At 38.8% G+C, this 17,727-nt stretch overlaps 1 pseudogene; it reads left to right on the top strand.

The window, feature by feature from the left end:
• Nucleotides 1-3,616: 3,616 nt before the first annotated feature.
• LOC138166112 (splicing factor U2AF 35 kDa subunit-like protein) lies at nucleotides 3,617-4,399 on the top strand (annotated as a pseudogene).
• Nucleotides 4,400-17,727: the final 13,328 nt, after the last annotated feature.

The following is a 17,727-nucleotide window of genomic DNA, read 5'->3' as shown; positions in this document are numbered from 1 at the left end:
TTAAGGTGTTATTTTCTTCAGAATTTTTAGGGTCTCCTTTAGCAAGCTGTTGACTCATTTTTTCGTGATTTTCTTGCATCACTTATTTCTCTTTCCAGTTTTTCCTCTACTTCTCTTACTTGGTTTTCAAAATCCTTTTTGAGCTCTTCCATGACCTGTGACAAATTCATATTTTTCTTGGAGTCTTTGGATGTAGGAGCTATGATTTTGTTGTCTTCTTCTGGTTGTATATTTTGATCTTCCTTTTCACCAAAGTAAGATTCCATAGTCTGATTTTTTTTTTTTGCACAGTTTGCTCATTTTCCCAGCCAGTTACTTAACTTTTGAGTGTTTTGCTAAGGTAGAACTCTTTTTCCAAGATGGAGGGTGTACTGTTCCAAGCTTCAGGGGTTTTGTACAACTATTTTCAGAGATATTTCTAGGCACTTGTAAATGTTCAGTTCTTCCAAGGTTATGTATGATCAAAGGAGAGATGTTTACTCCTCTCCTGACCTGTGCTCTAGTCTGTGAGTGACCACAAGCACTCTTCTGCCTTTGAACTATGAAGAGGATTCCCTCTCCGCTGCCACCACAAGCTCCGCCATACCAGTACTCCTTAACATTCCAGGGCTGCAACCCACATCGAAGCAGAGCAAACCAAGAAAATCTTGCTTCAGTGCCAGCAAAGAGATCCCCGAAATCCCCCCGCTGATCAACCACTCAGTCACCGCACTGTCTGTGGACTGAGAGCTCTGGAAGTAACCACTACTGTTGCACTGCAGCTGAAGCCCAATGGCTTGGCCAGAACGCACTCCTCCCTCACCCAGGTCCAACCAACCTTTCCTGCTGACCTAAGTTGTCTTCGGTGTTTGTGAGTTGAGAAGTCTGGAAACCACCATAGCTACCAGTGATTCAGTGCCCTTGACCTACTTCTGGCCTGTCTTTGCTGCCATGGCCAATGTTGGATTGTGTTCTTCTCTCAGACTGGTGCAATAGATCTTTCCTGTTGACCTTCCAGATGCTCTTAGACTGGCAATTTGTTTCACTCAGTCATTTTGTGGGTTCTGCTACTCTAGAATTTCTTTAAAGTCATTTTTCACAGGTATTTGGAGGGGCTTTGGGGAGAGCTTAAGTAAGTCCCTACTTTCACTCCCCTATCTTTACCCCCCAAGGACTGCTTCTTCTAGATATAAGAAGTTTATTTGTGAAAGGAGTAGAAAATGAACCTTTGAGTAAAGAGAAAAGAGGAAAGCAGCTTATGAGGGATGTAAAGTAAACTCCCTTTTGTATGAGAATATTTTAGATGCTAAAGGGGGAGGGGTACAGAAAAAAACTTTGCTAAAAAAAGGATAAAATCTATGTGTAAAGAAATAATATTACCACTAAGATGCAAGAACAACAATTGTTAGAGAATTACCAATCAAATGAATGGATTGAGAGGACCTGTTTGGGCATAGAGAAATGATCAAGACTTTAGTGTATTTGTAGTCAAAGATTTTTTGAGCTTGAGAGATTAAAACTCAGAGTGGTCAATCAGATAACTTTTTAGACGCTGAAAAGATTAAATAGGTTTCATAACTGAAAGACTGGGTCTCAGAACTGAAAGCTAGATTTTGTGAGTTTTACCTAAAAAGGGAATGAGTATTAAATAAGCACCAAAAGACTTTGATTTTAATTGGTGGAAGGAGGGAAAAACTCAGCAAGAAGGGAGTTAAAAATGCCCCAGGAGGTGAGTATGAAGATACCAGAAGGAATAGTCAGCTGACTAGAGGACATCAGCTGCTGAACATAAAGCAAGGTGATTAGAAGAACAGCACTGATTTGCAGATTGCCTCAAGTAAAAGCTGGTATTCTGACTCTGGGGAGAGGGATGAGGTCTCCTTCAGTTTCATTTATCACCCTATATTATCACATATAATTTGATACAGGTAAACACCTCTCAAAAGTACCTCTTGGTTCTCTGCTACCCCTGCTGATTTGAGAAGGAAAAGGAAGGTTTTGCAACTAATTTGCTATAAGCATATGATGAGGGCTATTTGGAGGTGGCTCAGTGGATAGAGGCTTGGAATCAAGAGGACCCAAGTTCAAATATGGCCTCAGACACTTGTTAGCTGTGTGACCCTTGGCAAGTCACTTAACCCTGGTTGCCTAATCCTTTGGAGAAAGAAATGGTAAGTCACTTCCATATCTTTGCCAAGAAAATCCCATAGAAGAATTGAACAGAACTGGAGAGTAGTTGGAATGCACAGCACCCTTTTGATTTGCATTGTGTGGAGAATCATTCCAAAGAGGTTTGCTGGGATTTCTGTTTTTCTGTAAGTTCGACTGAAAGGTGATCAGCCAAAAAAGAATCCTAGTGAATGAATTTGTTGGGCTAGCCTGTATTAACCAGAGACAACTTGAGAAGCTTTGCAATTCTATGGTTCACATGTTTGACCTTTTCACTGCTAGGGTGTATTACCTCACTGTACTTTTAAAGAAGATGACAAGTTAAAAACAACTTTCCATGGTTTCATCAGTTTGAGAGTAGAAGGGGAACTGTTTTGCTCAGCAAGAGAACAGTAAGGGTCAGAAGGGGAACAACCATCAGAGCAGCTTTTTCTGAGGCATGTTATTTCTAAGGAGAATGAGGACATCAAGGACTATAGTTCAGAGTTGTGAGTTTCTTCAAGCACATGGTTTTCCACATTTATGTGGGCCCCCACTGGGTTTCTGTAAGCATGTTCCTATTCTTCCCTCATAGGCACTGAGTGTATTGGGAGAGTGTGATCCAAGTGTATTTGTAGACTGTGATGAAAATACTATTGCTACATTAGTTTTATGTTCTATATCTTAATATTATAATTACTATTGCTTTTGCCTGGACATTTACTAAATGTTTCATGTTTAAGAGCTAATGGTACTCCAGTTGATTTTGTATAAATGGGAATCACACAGATGGGGGCTTAGAAACTACAGCTATGAGAAGTGGGATTGAATCTCTCACACACACTTCCCCCTACCCCAACACGGCTATTCCTAGGATCCTGTAGCCATGTGGTGGTTACAGAGGTGTAACCATGAGGGAAGGTTGGTTAAATAAGACAACCCTAAAACAGAAGCTGTGTCTATATTCCTACATAGGAAACATACCTGTATTACCTCATTACCATACTAAAGAGGTCTTAATAATTTAGCCAATCTCCAATTTGCAAAGCTATCTATATAAATTTGGAAATTATTGTTTCCCCCAAAATAATATTTGTGTGAAAGTAGGAACTGTTTCAAAAACAAAAGCCCTTGTTATCACTTTCCACTATCTACATATTGACCAACAAACCTTAGGACAATTTTAGTCTTGGATTTCAGTAGGTGATTATTAAATTAAGATTGTCAAGTATTACAAATTGAAGTGAAAATCATTTAGTTTTATTTAGTCCCAGATTCCCTTTAAATGTAGGTTTCTGATAACCAATATTTATTATAGGTTTTATTATTAATATTTATTATGTGTGTGTGTATATATATATATTAATTATATATAATAGGTATGTATGTATTTATGTGTATGTATATGTATGTGTGTATAAAACAATGAACCATAATAATATGTGCTGAGAACTTGATTCACTCACTGTTAGAAATTGAAATCCGGCGGCAGCGGCAGTAGCGGCGGGTGGGAAATGGCGGAGTATTTGGCCTCCATTTTCAGCACAGAAAAAGACAAAGTCAGCTGTTCATTTTATTTCAAAATTGGGGCTTGTCATCATGGAGACAGATGTCCTCGGTTGCATAATAAACCAACTTTTAGCCAGACCATTGCCCTCTTGAACATTTACTGTAACCCTCAAAACTCTTCCCAGTCTGCTGACTGTTTGCGCTGTGCAGTGAGTGATGTCGAAATGCAAGAACACTATGATGAATTCTTTGAGGAGGTTTTTACAGAAATGGAAGAAAAGAGGAGATGAATGTTTGTGATAACCTTGGGGATCATCTTGTAGCAAATGTATATGTAAAGTTTCGCCGTGAAGAAGATGCAGAAAAGGCTGTCATTGACTTAAACAAAAATCGCTGGTTTAATGGGCAGCCAATTCATGCAGAGCTTTCACCTGTGACTGACTTCAGAGAAGCTTGCTGTCGCCAAGGAGGCTTCTGTAACTTTATGCATCTGAAACCCATCTCTAGAGAACTACAAAGGGAGTTGTACGGGCGTTGTCAGAAGAAGCATAGGGCCCGATCAAGATCTGGTGAACGTCGTTCTAGATCAAGAGATTGTGGCCGTGGTGGTGGTGGTGCTGACGGCGGCAGCAGTGGAGGAAGGGAACGTGAGAGGAGGCGGTCAAGAGATCTTGAAAGATCTGGTCGATTCTGAGCCATGCCATTTTTATCGTATGTCTGCTAGAAAGTCTTGTAGTTGATTGACCAAACAAAGTTCATAATGAGAATTTTTTTTTCTAAAAAACAACAAAACAAAACAAAAAGATGGGCTTCTGAATAAAATTTGTAGTGATACAGTAAAAAAAAAAAAGAAATTGAAATCCATGTTTAAGAAAACTAGTCAAAAGTACTTTTTTCAAATCCAGACAAACCAGTGAGATAGATACATATATACACACACATACACACATATATACACATGGATGTACATTCATACATATATGAACACATACACATACAGGGAAATATTTATGTGTACTTTATAACACTAACTTATTCAGATGTGCTTATGGAAGTGGCCTCATACTAAGTGAGTAAATGTGAACTCCTTCAGGGCAGGGGCTTGTTTTGGTTTTGTCTTTGCATCTTCAGCCAATATCATAGTGCGTGATACATAGTGGGTGCATAATAGATAAATGGTTTGGGGACTGGGATAGTGAAATGAGAAAATGATCTGATATATGTAATATAATCTACTCTTATGTTTATACCCAAACTACTGGGCCCAAAATATCTCTTTTAGCTTGGTGTAGTGGGCTAATAATTGTGATTCCCCAATATATTTTGTGTGTAGAACTAGTTGTCTTTAAAATCACAGTATTATTATCCAGAGCACATTTTACCTTTAGCTCTTCTCCGGTGGCAGGAAGTTTTCTTTAGTTCCCCTTATCCACATGCCATCCACAATCTCAGGGCCAAATTATCATAATGGAGTTGAGTTCTACCAGTGTTTTGGTTCAAGGGATGACAAGGTGTGCCACATATCCCGCCTCAATCTGACATGCCCTCCCTATGCCTGTTTCAATGAAAATTCAGCGTCTGGCTCCCATGTCAACAGCTAGCCGGGTAATGAAATACATACTGATTCGTATTGAAATGAGGGCAGACAGCAAGAAAGATTTCAAAGCAAGTTTATTATTTATCTTACATTAAAACTATCATGAAATTGGAGCCGTGACATGATTCAATTTTGGCTTTGCTTAGAACTATTGATCCTGGCTTCAGCACAAAGCAGTTGTTTTGGGCTAAAGCTCTCCACTGAAAATCAATTTGCTTAAAATGCTTCCTTTTCTACATAATAGCTTACTCATGGCAGGATTGACTCTCTGCATGTGAATAACACTGCTGCTTCCTTCTTGCCAATCCCAAGAAGCACTATGTAAATTATAATTGGAATATGATGGCAAAAAACCTAGAGGCCATCATCCTTCCACAAGATAATTGAATGCCAATAAGGATCCAGGAAAAAAAAAAAAACATTTGAAGCCGCACCAAAGATTGAGTAGAAATGGTGGAGAATTTAACTTTTTATTTTATTTTATTTTTTAGTGTTCTACTATATATTCTAGCATTTGAATAGAGGTCAAGTCTATGGACTAATATAAACTACAAATTGGAGGCTTTAAATATTGGAAAAATCTTGGAGCTGGGAGTTAGGACACCAAGCTTTTAAATCCTGGTGGTGCCATGCAGGGTTGTAATTCTTGTACCTAGGAAATTCAAGGAAAAATTCAACTGGACAGGAGATGGTGGACCTTGAGCTTTGCACATTCCCCATAAGGCAATATGAGCCTGGGAGTAATCTCATTGTACAATGCTGAAGGCTAGAATGAGACCATGAAGTCTTGTGTAGGCACCATGGTTACTGTGGAGAGGAAGTATATCCCACTCAGAGGGGAGGAAACTACTTCCTGTGACATCAGCACCTTAGGGCAAACTCCAAAGCCCCCTGTACTGGTTCCTCCTTTGGTGTGGACACTGGGGTATTTTACAAAGGGCACTGCACTTGAGTCAGAGCATTTAAGGTTGATTCCTCACTGTTCCACTTAATACCTATGTGACCTTGGTCAATTCACTTCATCTTTCATTTGGAAGGCTCATACTAGTGACCTCTGAAGTCCCTTCCAGCTCTAAATCTTCAGACTATTTGGATGACCTTGAACAAATTACTTAACCTCTTGCTCTCAGTTTTCTCCTCTCTTAAAGGAAGGATTTGGATGAGATCATCCTGAATGTCTCCTCCAGCTCTGAACAGATATCATTTTGTCTTATGAAGCAATTTGCCATTCATTTCTATAAAACAGAAGGAACTGAAGGGAATTGGTAGCTATGTACGTCTAGTCAACAGGGTTATCCAGGGTGAGGAAGTAAAAAAGGCTGTAGACCATCTAAACAAATTAACCTGTTAGAAAACATTTTGGTGCCTACTCAATTTCTCTATTGCCTGAAGCCCAAACAGGTACAATACTTTAAGAGATAAAACACAAAGGCATTCCTGCTAATAAAACCTACAAACCAAGCAGCAAGAACCTAATTGGAATATCATCTGGTATAAGCCATAATTTCTAATAAATAAAAACATGAAATAGTTGTTCTCTTGCATAATAGGGTTACTTCACTGGTGAATTCTATAACCCGGTTAATAGGGATGTCCCTAATTAAGTCAACCTGTGTGTTATGTGGCACCTAGGAGATCACAATGTATTCCAGACTTTATTTTTTCTCCCAAGTCTTAAGAGAGAGAGATGGTGAGGAATCAGGTCAGCCTGGGGTTGATACTGTGTGTCTCTGGGTAAGTCAATGAACCATTTGGTATCCTAGTACGTCTGTAATGCTATGAGTAGTAGAACAGGGCCTGACATTGTTTGAGAATGTCTTCATCAAGATCTCCCTAAACTGATGAAATCACAGGTCTGGACAAAGCTCTGAGCAAAAAAAATATTACTTAAAAGAAAAGCACCAACTGAATACCCCACAAATTACTGCATACACTGGGTTTAGGAGGCATTGTCCAACTTCCTCCTTCTGAAGCTGGTACTGGATCTGAAATCTTTAATTTATTACCTGAATTCTATCCTAACTTTATAGGAGAGAACATAGTTTCTAGGCATAGATGCAAAATATATTTCTTAATACCATGCACTGAGTGTTACATTATGCCTATGATCTGTTCCCATTCAATTTCCTCAAAGCCAATTTTAAAATCATTTTCCCATAAAGATTTAATTGGGAGTGTCTCCTCACTACAGATCTAATTATTCCCTACTATACCATGAACACCACATACTTCCGGCCTCTTTTACCCTAAAGGATTTCAATTAATTCTAGCTATTGTGAAACATTAGAAAAGTAATTCCTAACTCATTGTATGATGTGCCTAATTTGTATATATCTAAGGAAATGTGATCTAACAACATCATATTTTTCTAGAGGCCAGATAAAGGGCATAAATATGATACTGAAAGACAAATCTAGGATGATTAAAATGTGTATTTTCTCTGAGGCATCATTTCTTTCAAAAATAGTAGGAAGTAGTATGTCTCTAAATATGTGTTGAGTGGGGGGAGAGGGAGGATCTTAGATCCACCAAATAGGTTTGAACTAGATATGATGAGAGATCTGGTAGGAAAGTATCTTTTGAGCTGTCATATCCTCCATTAATCAAATGCAGTAACAGAATGTTTGAGCAAGGCAAGTGGTAAGTTTTTGTTGTTCAATTGTTTTCAGTTGTTTCTGACTCTTCATGACCCCATTTCGGGGTTCTCTTGGCAGAGAGACTAGAGTGTCTGCCATTTCCTTCTTCCGCTCATTTTACAGATCAGGAAACTGAGGCAGACAGGGTTCAGTGACTTGCTCAGGGTCACACAAGCTCATAACTTTTTGAGGCCAGATTTGACTTCAGGATGATGAGTATTTCTGACTCCAGGCCTGGCATTCTATCCACTATGCCACCCAGCTGCCCAAGTAATAGATAGAGGCAATAGTAAATAAGGTGATGTGTTTGGGGTCAGGAAGACCTGAATTTAAATCCCATTTTACTCCCTGTGTGACTTTGGGCAAATCACTCAATCTCTTTCAACCTAAGATACCTTACCTGTGAGACAGAAATAATCACAATAATGGCAGTACCTACCTCACCAGAGCTGTTGAGAGTCTGAAATGAGGAATATAGGTAAAGGACTTTGGAAACCTGTAAATGCTCCATAAATGCCAGTTATTATTAATGTAAGGAAGCAGCATTTTGTTTTCTTAACTTGCATTTTTTTCCTAAATAAATCAATATGGAGAGAAATTAATCCATTCTAATGGTCAGTGTATTTCATTTCATTGACTGCTTGATGGCATCCTGTGCATGTGTAAATGTAATTGCCTAGCCACAGAATCAGGAGGCAGAAGATTAGGGAAAGCCCAATTCATTTTCTTCCCCAACTTTGAGGATGACTCCCACCTGGCACAAGAATGAAGTCAGTAATGCCTCTGATTTTAAAAGCCCTGCAGAAAAAGGTGTCCTACCTGTCTTAAGAGTCTGACCTCAGGTGGGACAAGAGGGAGGTGCACAAGAGGTAATTATTACCCAATATTCCTCCATCCCAGGAGGCTAGTTCAGTTTAAAAGTGACGTTGGCTGAGAACCCCAAATGATTGGCCTCATTTGAGATGCTGCAAGTGATTTCAAGTGCAAATTCCTCCTGTGTTATAGACATTCTTCCATGCTTATATCTATGATTCCATTATCCTGTGTCCCACATAATCAGAGTTTCTATTTTTCTATCAACATGGAGGTTTACAGAGGCCTCTTCTCCAAACAACTCTGAGAGGGATGCAGTACATGTATTATCCCCATGTTTCAGATGCAGAAACAGAGGTTTAGAGAAGTTAAGGAGCTTGCCTGTAAACATCAAAGCCAAGATTCAAGCCCAGACTTCTCAACTCCAGGTCTAATATTCTTTCATCAGTGCGTGAGTTCTAGAGTCAGAGGATCTGGGTTCAGATCCTACCTCTGACATTCCCTGTGTGATCTTGGGCAAGCCAACCTCTCTGTTTCTCCATTTCTTCATCTGAAAAATCATGGCAGTTGGGCTATATGGCTTCTGAGTTCCCTTCTTGTTCTAAATCTATGAGTCTGTATAATCCAGTATCCCACCATCTCATTCTCCATTTGTTTCTCTGCTCCAGTGATGTCGTCCTTAATTCCTTGATGTTTTGTTTATTCAAACAGGCCAATGATTCACTATGGAACAAACTCAGTCTCTCTGGGTGGGGATCATAGGCTCATAGATTTGGATCTGGAAGGGACCTTACAATTCATCTCCCTAATCTCTGCTCAGTATTGACTAGCAGTCCCCAGAGTGGCTGTTCGTTCCCACATTAAACAATGCATCCTGGCAGGAAAGTCTTAGAGCTCACCAGACTCTCCTGATGTAATTAAAAAGCATTCCAATTTTTCTTTTTCTCAGTTGATACAGAGAACAGCTGGTCCTCATCCCCTGTAAAATAACTCTTAATATACTAGTAGACCATTACTAAGGATATGAAGTCAGATGTACACAAAATATCACATTCAGTCTTACGTTATTTTGACTTGGATCCAAAAACAGTTGGAAGCCTGTCTTGCTCTCAGTGATCTCCAAGGAAGGAGATTCCACAATAGCCCATGTTTCAGAATCCTTGGAGTTAGGAAGTTTTAACTTACATGTAACTCAAATCCCCTCTCCTGCAATTTAAGCCTGTTCTCTCCTTTTGTCCTCAGTACGTAAGGACAAGTATCAATTGTTCAGAATATTTTTTTATCCTTAAATAAATTCTTCCTTCGAATTAATTAGAAATTCTTTTTCTCCGACATCTTCTCCAAAAGACTTTCGTCTTCTTGAAATTTGTGTTTGTAAATAGTTACAAAAATTCATTTACACATGAACATTGTATAAATAATTGCCCATTTAACAGATTCAGTCCAAATAAATAATTTCACTGTTTACCATCATAACATGTAACTAGCTGTTACTATCTATTTGGAATTGCCTTTATACACAACCCTGCTGAATACTATGTCATAAACATTTTATTTTGCATAATTGTTAATAGTAAAAATTATTCCAAATGTTTCCCTACTCTCATTTTATTCCCTTATATCATTTTAGTATTATTTTGAAATGTATAACTAGTTTGACTCATTCTATGCTCTAATCAAAAAAATACTCCTGTGTAAATTGGAAGGCTTTTCCATTGGAATAAATTATTCACATATTGGAGAGTGTTCTTCCTATGTTTAATTTGAATAACAGTGTGGTGTGGTGGATAGAGTCAACCTTGGAGTCAGGAAGCCTTCCATCTAAACCTTTGAAATATACTAACTGTGTAACCATACATAGGTCACTAAAGTTCTCAGTTCTACAGGAAACTCTGAAATTACAAATTACAGAGGAGTTGTTGATATATTTCAGTGTATAGAGTTTCCATACTGGGAGTTGTCCACTCCAATGAAATCAAAGGTCTAGACCACTACCCAGAGGTGTGCTAGTAAATGTTTAACAGCTGGCTTTCTTGGGGAGGAAAGCCATGCCACCATCATTCTTTTAAGTTTGAACTGCATCATTAACATTTTCTCCCTCACTCTCAAGTCTACACAATCATCAGATCAAGCAAACAAGCAAGCAAGCTCTGATTTAGTTTCCAAGGTATAAATGTTTGCACTGAAAATTTAGCAATTGACTCTGGTGAGTAGTTAGAGCAGATTCTGGCTTACCTTTGCTACCTTAAGAATGAACATCCCCTAAGCTTACAGGCATTCTCTAAGTTCCAGTAGTTTTATACAGGTCTCAGAGGTCATAAACAAATCCCTCAGTCAATCTGAACAGATTTCCACTCGTATATAAGAAAGTATCAATGCCTTGTTCACATCTAGAGAGCAATTGATAACGTGTTCTGATGAAAGTATCTGGGTAGTCTGCCCCAGATGTGTTTGAATTAGGGACAGATGTGCTGGGGTGATTATGACCCCACCTTTAGAGGGTTTTTACATTGTTGAAGTTCAATTTTTGTTATCCTGTAGATTGTATTGTAATTATATTTGGCATGCTATCTCTTGGTAGGAAGGGAGTTGGGGAGGAAAGCTTGAGCATCAGTGAGGACTGGGGACTGGGAAAAGTTTCTAGGTTGTTTTATTTTTTATCCTGTGATCAAAAGACAAAAGTTAATGGCAATAAGGATAAATGTAAAGTCTCACACAGATTCAAAAAGAAACAAATGCAAGATGGTGAGGTGTGGCTGGATAGGAGTTCATCTGTAAATGAGTCAACAACAGTGTAATACGCCAACTAAGAACGCTCATGAAATCTGAAGCTACACCGAGAAGCAGAGCATGCCAGACCAAAGAGGCCAGAGGTGGCAGTTTCACTGTGTTGGGGCCACCCCTAATCAGACCTCAGCTAGAATACTGTGTACTACCATTCAGAAAAGGCCTTAAAAAGATGGCTATCGTCCTGAGAAGGGCAGCTCAAATGCTGCTGGTTCTTGAAAATACACACACGTAAATGTATAGAAAGAGCTAGAGAGATTTAGCCTGGAGAAAACGTGTGGTGGTGGGATACGTGATAGGTGTACTCAGCCCATTCATAGACTATAACATGGAAGAGGGAATACGATGTGTTCTCTTTGCCCTGAGCAGGTAGAATCAAGGGCAAAAAGGGCAGAAGATACAAAGAAGTAATTTTAGGCTTCCTCTAAGGTAAAAATGGAACAGACTGACTGGGGAGAAAGAAGGTCCATCTTTTTTTTTTTTCCTTTTGGAGGGCAATTGTGGTTAAGTAACTTGCCCAGGGTTACACAGGTGGTTATTTTTTGCGTTAAGTGTCTGAGGCTGGATCTGAACTCAAGCTGTCCTGACTCTGGGGCCAGCGCTTTACTCACTGCGCCACCTAGCCGCCCAAGAGAGAAGCTTCATTTTAATGAGAACCCTTTCACCAAATTCTGCAGAGGGATTTTGGGTTCATGTATGGGTCATAGCACATTAAAAATTCACTGAGGATCCTTCAAAATACTGAAATTCTGTGATTCAATGAAGCTGTGTTCAGTGTTCATGATCTCTGCTCTGTCAATAATTCAGAGAATTCAAATGTTTTGAGTTGAAAGGAACTTTAGAGGCTACCTTCTCCAATCTTTTCACTTTATGAATGAGGGCACTGAAACAGAGAGATTAAATGACTTGCCCAATTTGTGGCAGAGCCTGTATTCGTCCCTCTAATTCTTAGTCCTGAACCCTTTCCATATTGAACCACATGGTTTATTATTATTTATTTATATCACTATTATGTTATATAATATTATATATCATTTACATATTATTTATATATTAATTTATATATCACATATTATGTATATTTATTATTTTTTCAAATTATCAAATACTTATTTTCCTTCCTCCTTCCCATCTTCCCCCAACTCCACTGAAGGGGGAAATAAACCCTTTTAATGAATAAGCATAGTCAAGAAAAATGAATTCATATATTGCCTTTGTTCATAAATATGTGTCTCATTTAAGTATTGGAAGAGTTCTATAGCTCTGTCCATCAGTAAGTAAAACATTTATTTAATACCTACTATGTTCCAGGAACTCTTCTAAGTGTTGGGGGTGAAAAAAGGTCAAAAGACAGTCCCTGCCCACAAGGAGCTCATGATCTAATGGGGTAGACAACAAAACATAAATGTCCTAACAAGAAATATATGGGACAAATAGAAAATAATTAGTAAGGGGTAGGAATTAAGAGGAGTTAGGGAAGCTTCTAACAAAAAAGTAAGAAGGGGTGGGGGGGATTCAGCTGAGACTTAAAGAAAGCCAGAGAAGTCATTGATGGCATTGAAGAAGAAGAGTATCCCAGGCCTGGAGGAGAGCAAGAGAAAACTCCTAGAGCCTAGAGATGGAACATCTTGTTTGTGAAACAGCCAGGAGGCCAGGGTCACTGGAACATGTCACATGGATGTTACACGTATCACATGAGTGGGAGTAAGATGTTAGAAGATTGGAAAGGCAGGAAGAGACTAGGTCAATAAGGGCTTTAAATGCCCAAGGGGGATTTTTTTATTTGATCCCGAAGGGAATAGGGAGCACTAGAATTTATTGAATAAGGATACCTGCTTGTTAGGAAAATCACTTTAGTGACTGAATGGTGAATGGGCTGAAGTAGAGAGAGGTTTGTGGCAGGTGGACCAATCAGCAGGGTTATTACAGTAGTCCAAAAGTGAGACGATGGTGGCCTGTACCAGAATGGTGGCCTGGCTGGAGGAGAGAAGGGGGTGTATCTGACATATGACATAAAGTCAAAGACAGCAGACCTTGGCAATAGATTGGATATGGGGGTGGGGAGCGGAGAGCAGGGAGAGGGAACAGATTGAAAGATAGTGAGGAGTTAACCATTAGGAACCTGGACCTGGAACCAGGAAGGCCTGGATTCAAATTCCACCAGAGATATTTCCAAGCTACATGATCCTAGGCGAGGCATTTAACTTCTCTGACTCATTTTCCTCATCTGTAAAAGGCAGGGGGTGGGTTCAAAGTCATTTCATGTCCTGTATTACACTAAGTTTATGGTCCCATCATCTGTGCCTGATTTTACACTCAGTGGTGCATAATTTGAACTAGCTCTATTCTTGACTAACCAAAGGCTCCTTTATCAGATAGGCACTGACCCTCCAGGCATTTAAAAAAAATGCTATCTGGGAAGGCCAGTTGAATAATCTTTACTCAAAGTCCTCTATGAGTCTCTCTTTATGCTAAATGTAAAGTCTGTCTCTGTTGAGTTAACAGTTCCTATAACTGCCAGCATCTACTTTGTTGTTTTTTCCAAGAAAGGTTCTAAATTGGATGATGTCATATTTTCAGGCCACACACATAGACTTCACTAATTGCAACATTTACTGGACCAATTTGCATTTCTAATTTTTCATAAAATACCAGGAACCATTCTTAGGACTTAGCAGGACCTCCTGTTATAGCCTGGAGTCTGTAAGGCTACTGTTCCTCTGTCCTCCCCACCCCATCCACCTCCAACAGCTTTGGAATTGTTAATCATTTAATGAGCATCTATTTCCATAAGGAAAAGTGAATTATTTTTAACCCTCTTATTCTTTTTTTTAATATTGTTGAATAATTCTCCACCAAAAAAAAATCACAACAAGGCTTCTAACCTTATTTTAGACATGAAAAATAGGCATAGTCTAATCCTGGCCCCACCAATAGTTACCTTTGACACCTTGGGCAAGTCACTTCCTCTCACTGATCCTTAGTTTCCTCATTTCTAAAAGACAGTCGAGCTAGATTATCTCTACCCTGCCTTCTAGTTCTAAATCCTATGATCAAGAAATCCCAGAAATTCTAAATATATTGGAATTCATTTATTCCAATCTCTACCTCAGAAAGAATCCCTGCTGTGACATGATTTACAAGTGTCTCCCTTGCTTCTCCTCGAATATTTCCAATGACTAGCTCGTTTCCTTCTAAGGTAACTCATTTCATCTTTGAGTAGCTCTAATTTTTAGGAAGAGTATTGTTATGGTTGTTGTGCTTTTGGCTTTCTTGTATGGTTACATCAGACCTAAATACCCTAAATGCTAACCCTAACTATGAGTTTCTGTTTCTCCTAATTGTATTCTCTGAGGCCAATCAGAACTTTTCTAATCCCTCTTCTAGAGGTTGTTGCTATTCAGTCTTGTCCAACTCTTCATGACCCCATTTGGGGTTTTCTTGGCAAAGATAATTAGAGCGATTGTTTTAGAGATGAGGAAACGGAGGTAAATGGGTTAAGTGACTTGCCCAGGATTGCACAGCTAGTAAGTCTCAGAGGTCAGATTTGAACTGAGGAAGATGAGTCTTTGTCATGTTAATGAAATAGGAAGATCTTCCACCACCCATTAATAGACCTGTATGCCCAGCTGTGATACATCCTGAATTACATAGAGGAATTCCATTAGGGGAGGAACTTACTTAAAGAGAAGCTTGCTTAGGGGAGACTTGCTTGTAGGAAGGCTTTCACACCTTTTGGTACTAACTGAATCAGGAAGTGAGTCATGAAGGTTATGATGCCTTCTGGATCTGAGAAGTGTATATATACTCTGAGTTGGTATTTTGCTTTGGGGTTTGCTCATGAGAAGGATCTTTTGATTTCCTGGTCAAGACTCTGAGTAACCGTATGTTCAGTGCCCCCCGACTGCTTAGATGTCTGTACTCCCTCCATCCCAGCAATCTATGTAAAGTGTATAGCAATATTGCTTTGCTCAGAAAGTTGGAGCCCTCTCTGTTGGTCTTTGTGCTAATTTCTCTGCTTGTATTTTCTATACTCTCCACATTCAGAGTGCTGACCTTTCCCCTGAACTAGTGAATGTAATTAAAAGTAGGATTGTTAACCCCTTTTTGAGCAGTCTTTCCTTTAAAAGAAGATCAAAAGACCTGTGCTAGCAGGCCGGTGCTTGCTAGTACAGTCTTCCTGACTCCAGGCCTAGCACTCTATCCACAATACCATCTGGCTGTTTTCTAGGAGAGGGTCATTCTTCCAAATACTTAAAAACAGCTGACATAACTCCTGCCTGCTCCTACCCAGTCTTCTATTCTCCAGGCTAAATAGACCTTGTTCCTTCAATTGATCCAAACAGATCAGGAGCTCAAAGCCCATCACCATTCTCTTTGCCACTTTCTAACTCATCAGTGTTCTCCCTGAACTGTGATGCTCAGGCCTGAGCACAGATCTCCCAATGTGCTCTGACCAGGGCATGGTACTTTGGGACCATCTTCTCCTTATTGCTACACCTCTACCCTTTCCTCAAGAGTTCCTCATAATTTTCTCCAAGGGCTAACACATGAGGCATGTGCTCAATAAATATTTACCAAAGGTCATATAGAAAATGTTGAACACTGCTGTGTATTGATGCATATCTCATATTTTCCTATTTTCATTTCTTCTTTAGTCTCCTTATCTTTCTTTTTCTCTTCCATCTGGATGACCATGAATACACTGTTTGTGTCTTTTATTAATTTTTCCATGATGCTTTAAAGAAAAAAGAGAGTTGAAAATCATCTCAATTAATAAATGATATGGGAAATATGAAAATATAAATCTCAGTTTTAAATGGTAAAACAAAAAGTAACATACAATTAAGAGTAATATTTTCAATCATTCTTTTCTCCATAAATTCTCTAATTTAATCATGTTAGTCTCTAAATACCCATATGACTGATCAAAGGATTCCCAAATATTTTAGAAATATAACATGGAAATTATAGTATTATTGAATCGAGACATTTGAGTCCCTACCTCTCTTTTGACACATGAGAAAACTGAGTCCCAAAGTGGTTAAATGACCTTCCTGATGTCACTCAGCTAATTAGCAAGAGAATGGAAGAACCAGGCTCAAATCCTTCTTAATGAACAGAAAATCAACCCACACCTTATAATTACCTAGTACAAATCGGCAAGTAAAGGAAATAAAAGACACCAAACATGAATATTATTTGCACAATTGTTTCACACTCTTAGGGAAGCAAACACTTTTTTTCCTTAATCCTTCCATGTAAGGTAGCCAAAATTTAAAATCATTTTGTAAATTTTAGCTATCCTGACCTAAAAGAAAACATTTATTATTCTGAAAGAGTTGAAAAAAACTATTTTAGTGTCTAAGTATTTTCTCCAAAAAACGAAAGTCATATAGAAAGCCAAAACTTTAGTGGACCACTTTACCTTTTCATCCCCTTGCTTATCCTTTAGATCACCAAGCTTCTTTTGCTCATGAAATTTAGAGCCAAATGTCACAACATCCAACTTGCCCCCAGAAAAGGGAACCAGGGCCCAGACAGGAGAAAATCTGATCTAAGATTCTTTCATTTCTTTGACATTTTTAAAAATTGAGTTGCTAGTATGTGGAAAGCACTACACTGTTATTATTGTTATTATACTGTTGTTATATATTATTGTTACTGCTTTTTGAAATGTTTGAGAGGTGACAACCAAAAGCAATACCCCATTCCTGCCTTCATGGGTCATTTGGTGATCTTAGGAAAGAAGTCACTGAACCTCTTCAGATTTCATTTTCTTTATCTACTAATTGAGGGATTTGGGCCGAATGTCCTCTGACATGTCTTCCAGCTCTAATTCTATGTTCCTGTGTTAAGGGGTCAAGGAAGGCCCTCAACTGACTCCAAGGACAACATCCTACCTTTTTCTTTTCTTTTATTTTTAGCCATGAATGTCTATCAAACCAATCTGCTTTTAAAATATTTAATGCTAATGAATAGAGATCACCCATGTTTCAGTGCTGCACTTGAGAATCAAATCCACCTTGATTAATTCTGTTGATGCTTCCTTCCCTCTGCCAAGACAGCAAATGCCTATTCTCACTTAAATTCTTAGCATTGTTTTTTATTATTCTAAGTATAATTCACTCTTCTCACCCTATGTACCACCTAAGCTACATGGCCCCTACCTATTTGGGGAAGACTTGTGTTCATCCCTATGATTTGTTTCCCAGGTGTCTCCGAAAGTCTACATTGCTTTTGAAGGGTCTTTGTAAG

This window comes from Petaurus breviceps, unplaced genomic scaffold (assembly GCF_028583685.1).
Source record: "Petaurus breviceps papuanus isolate PSGF00001 unplaced genomic scaffold, PetGlider_PUasm1.0 220, whole genome shotgun sequence".
Classification (NCBI taxonomy): Eukaryota; Metazoa; Chordata; class Mammalia; order Diprotodontia; family Petauridae; genus Petaurus; species Petaurus breviceps.
The sequence above is the reverse complement of the archived record's forward strand: the minus strand, read 5'-3'. Positions and strand labels throughout refer to the sequence as shown.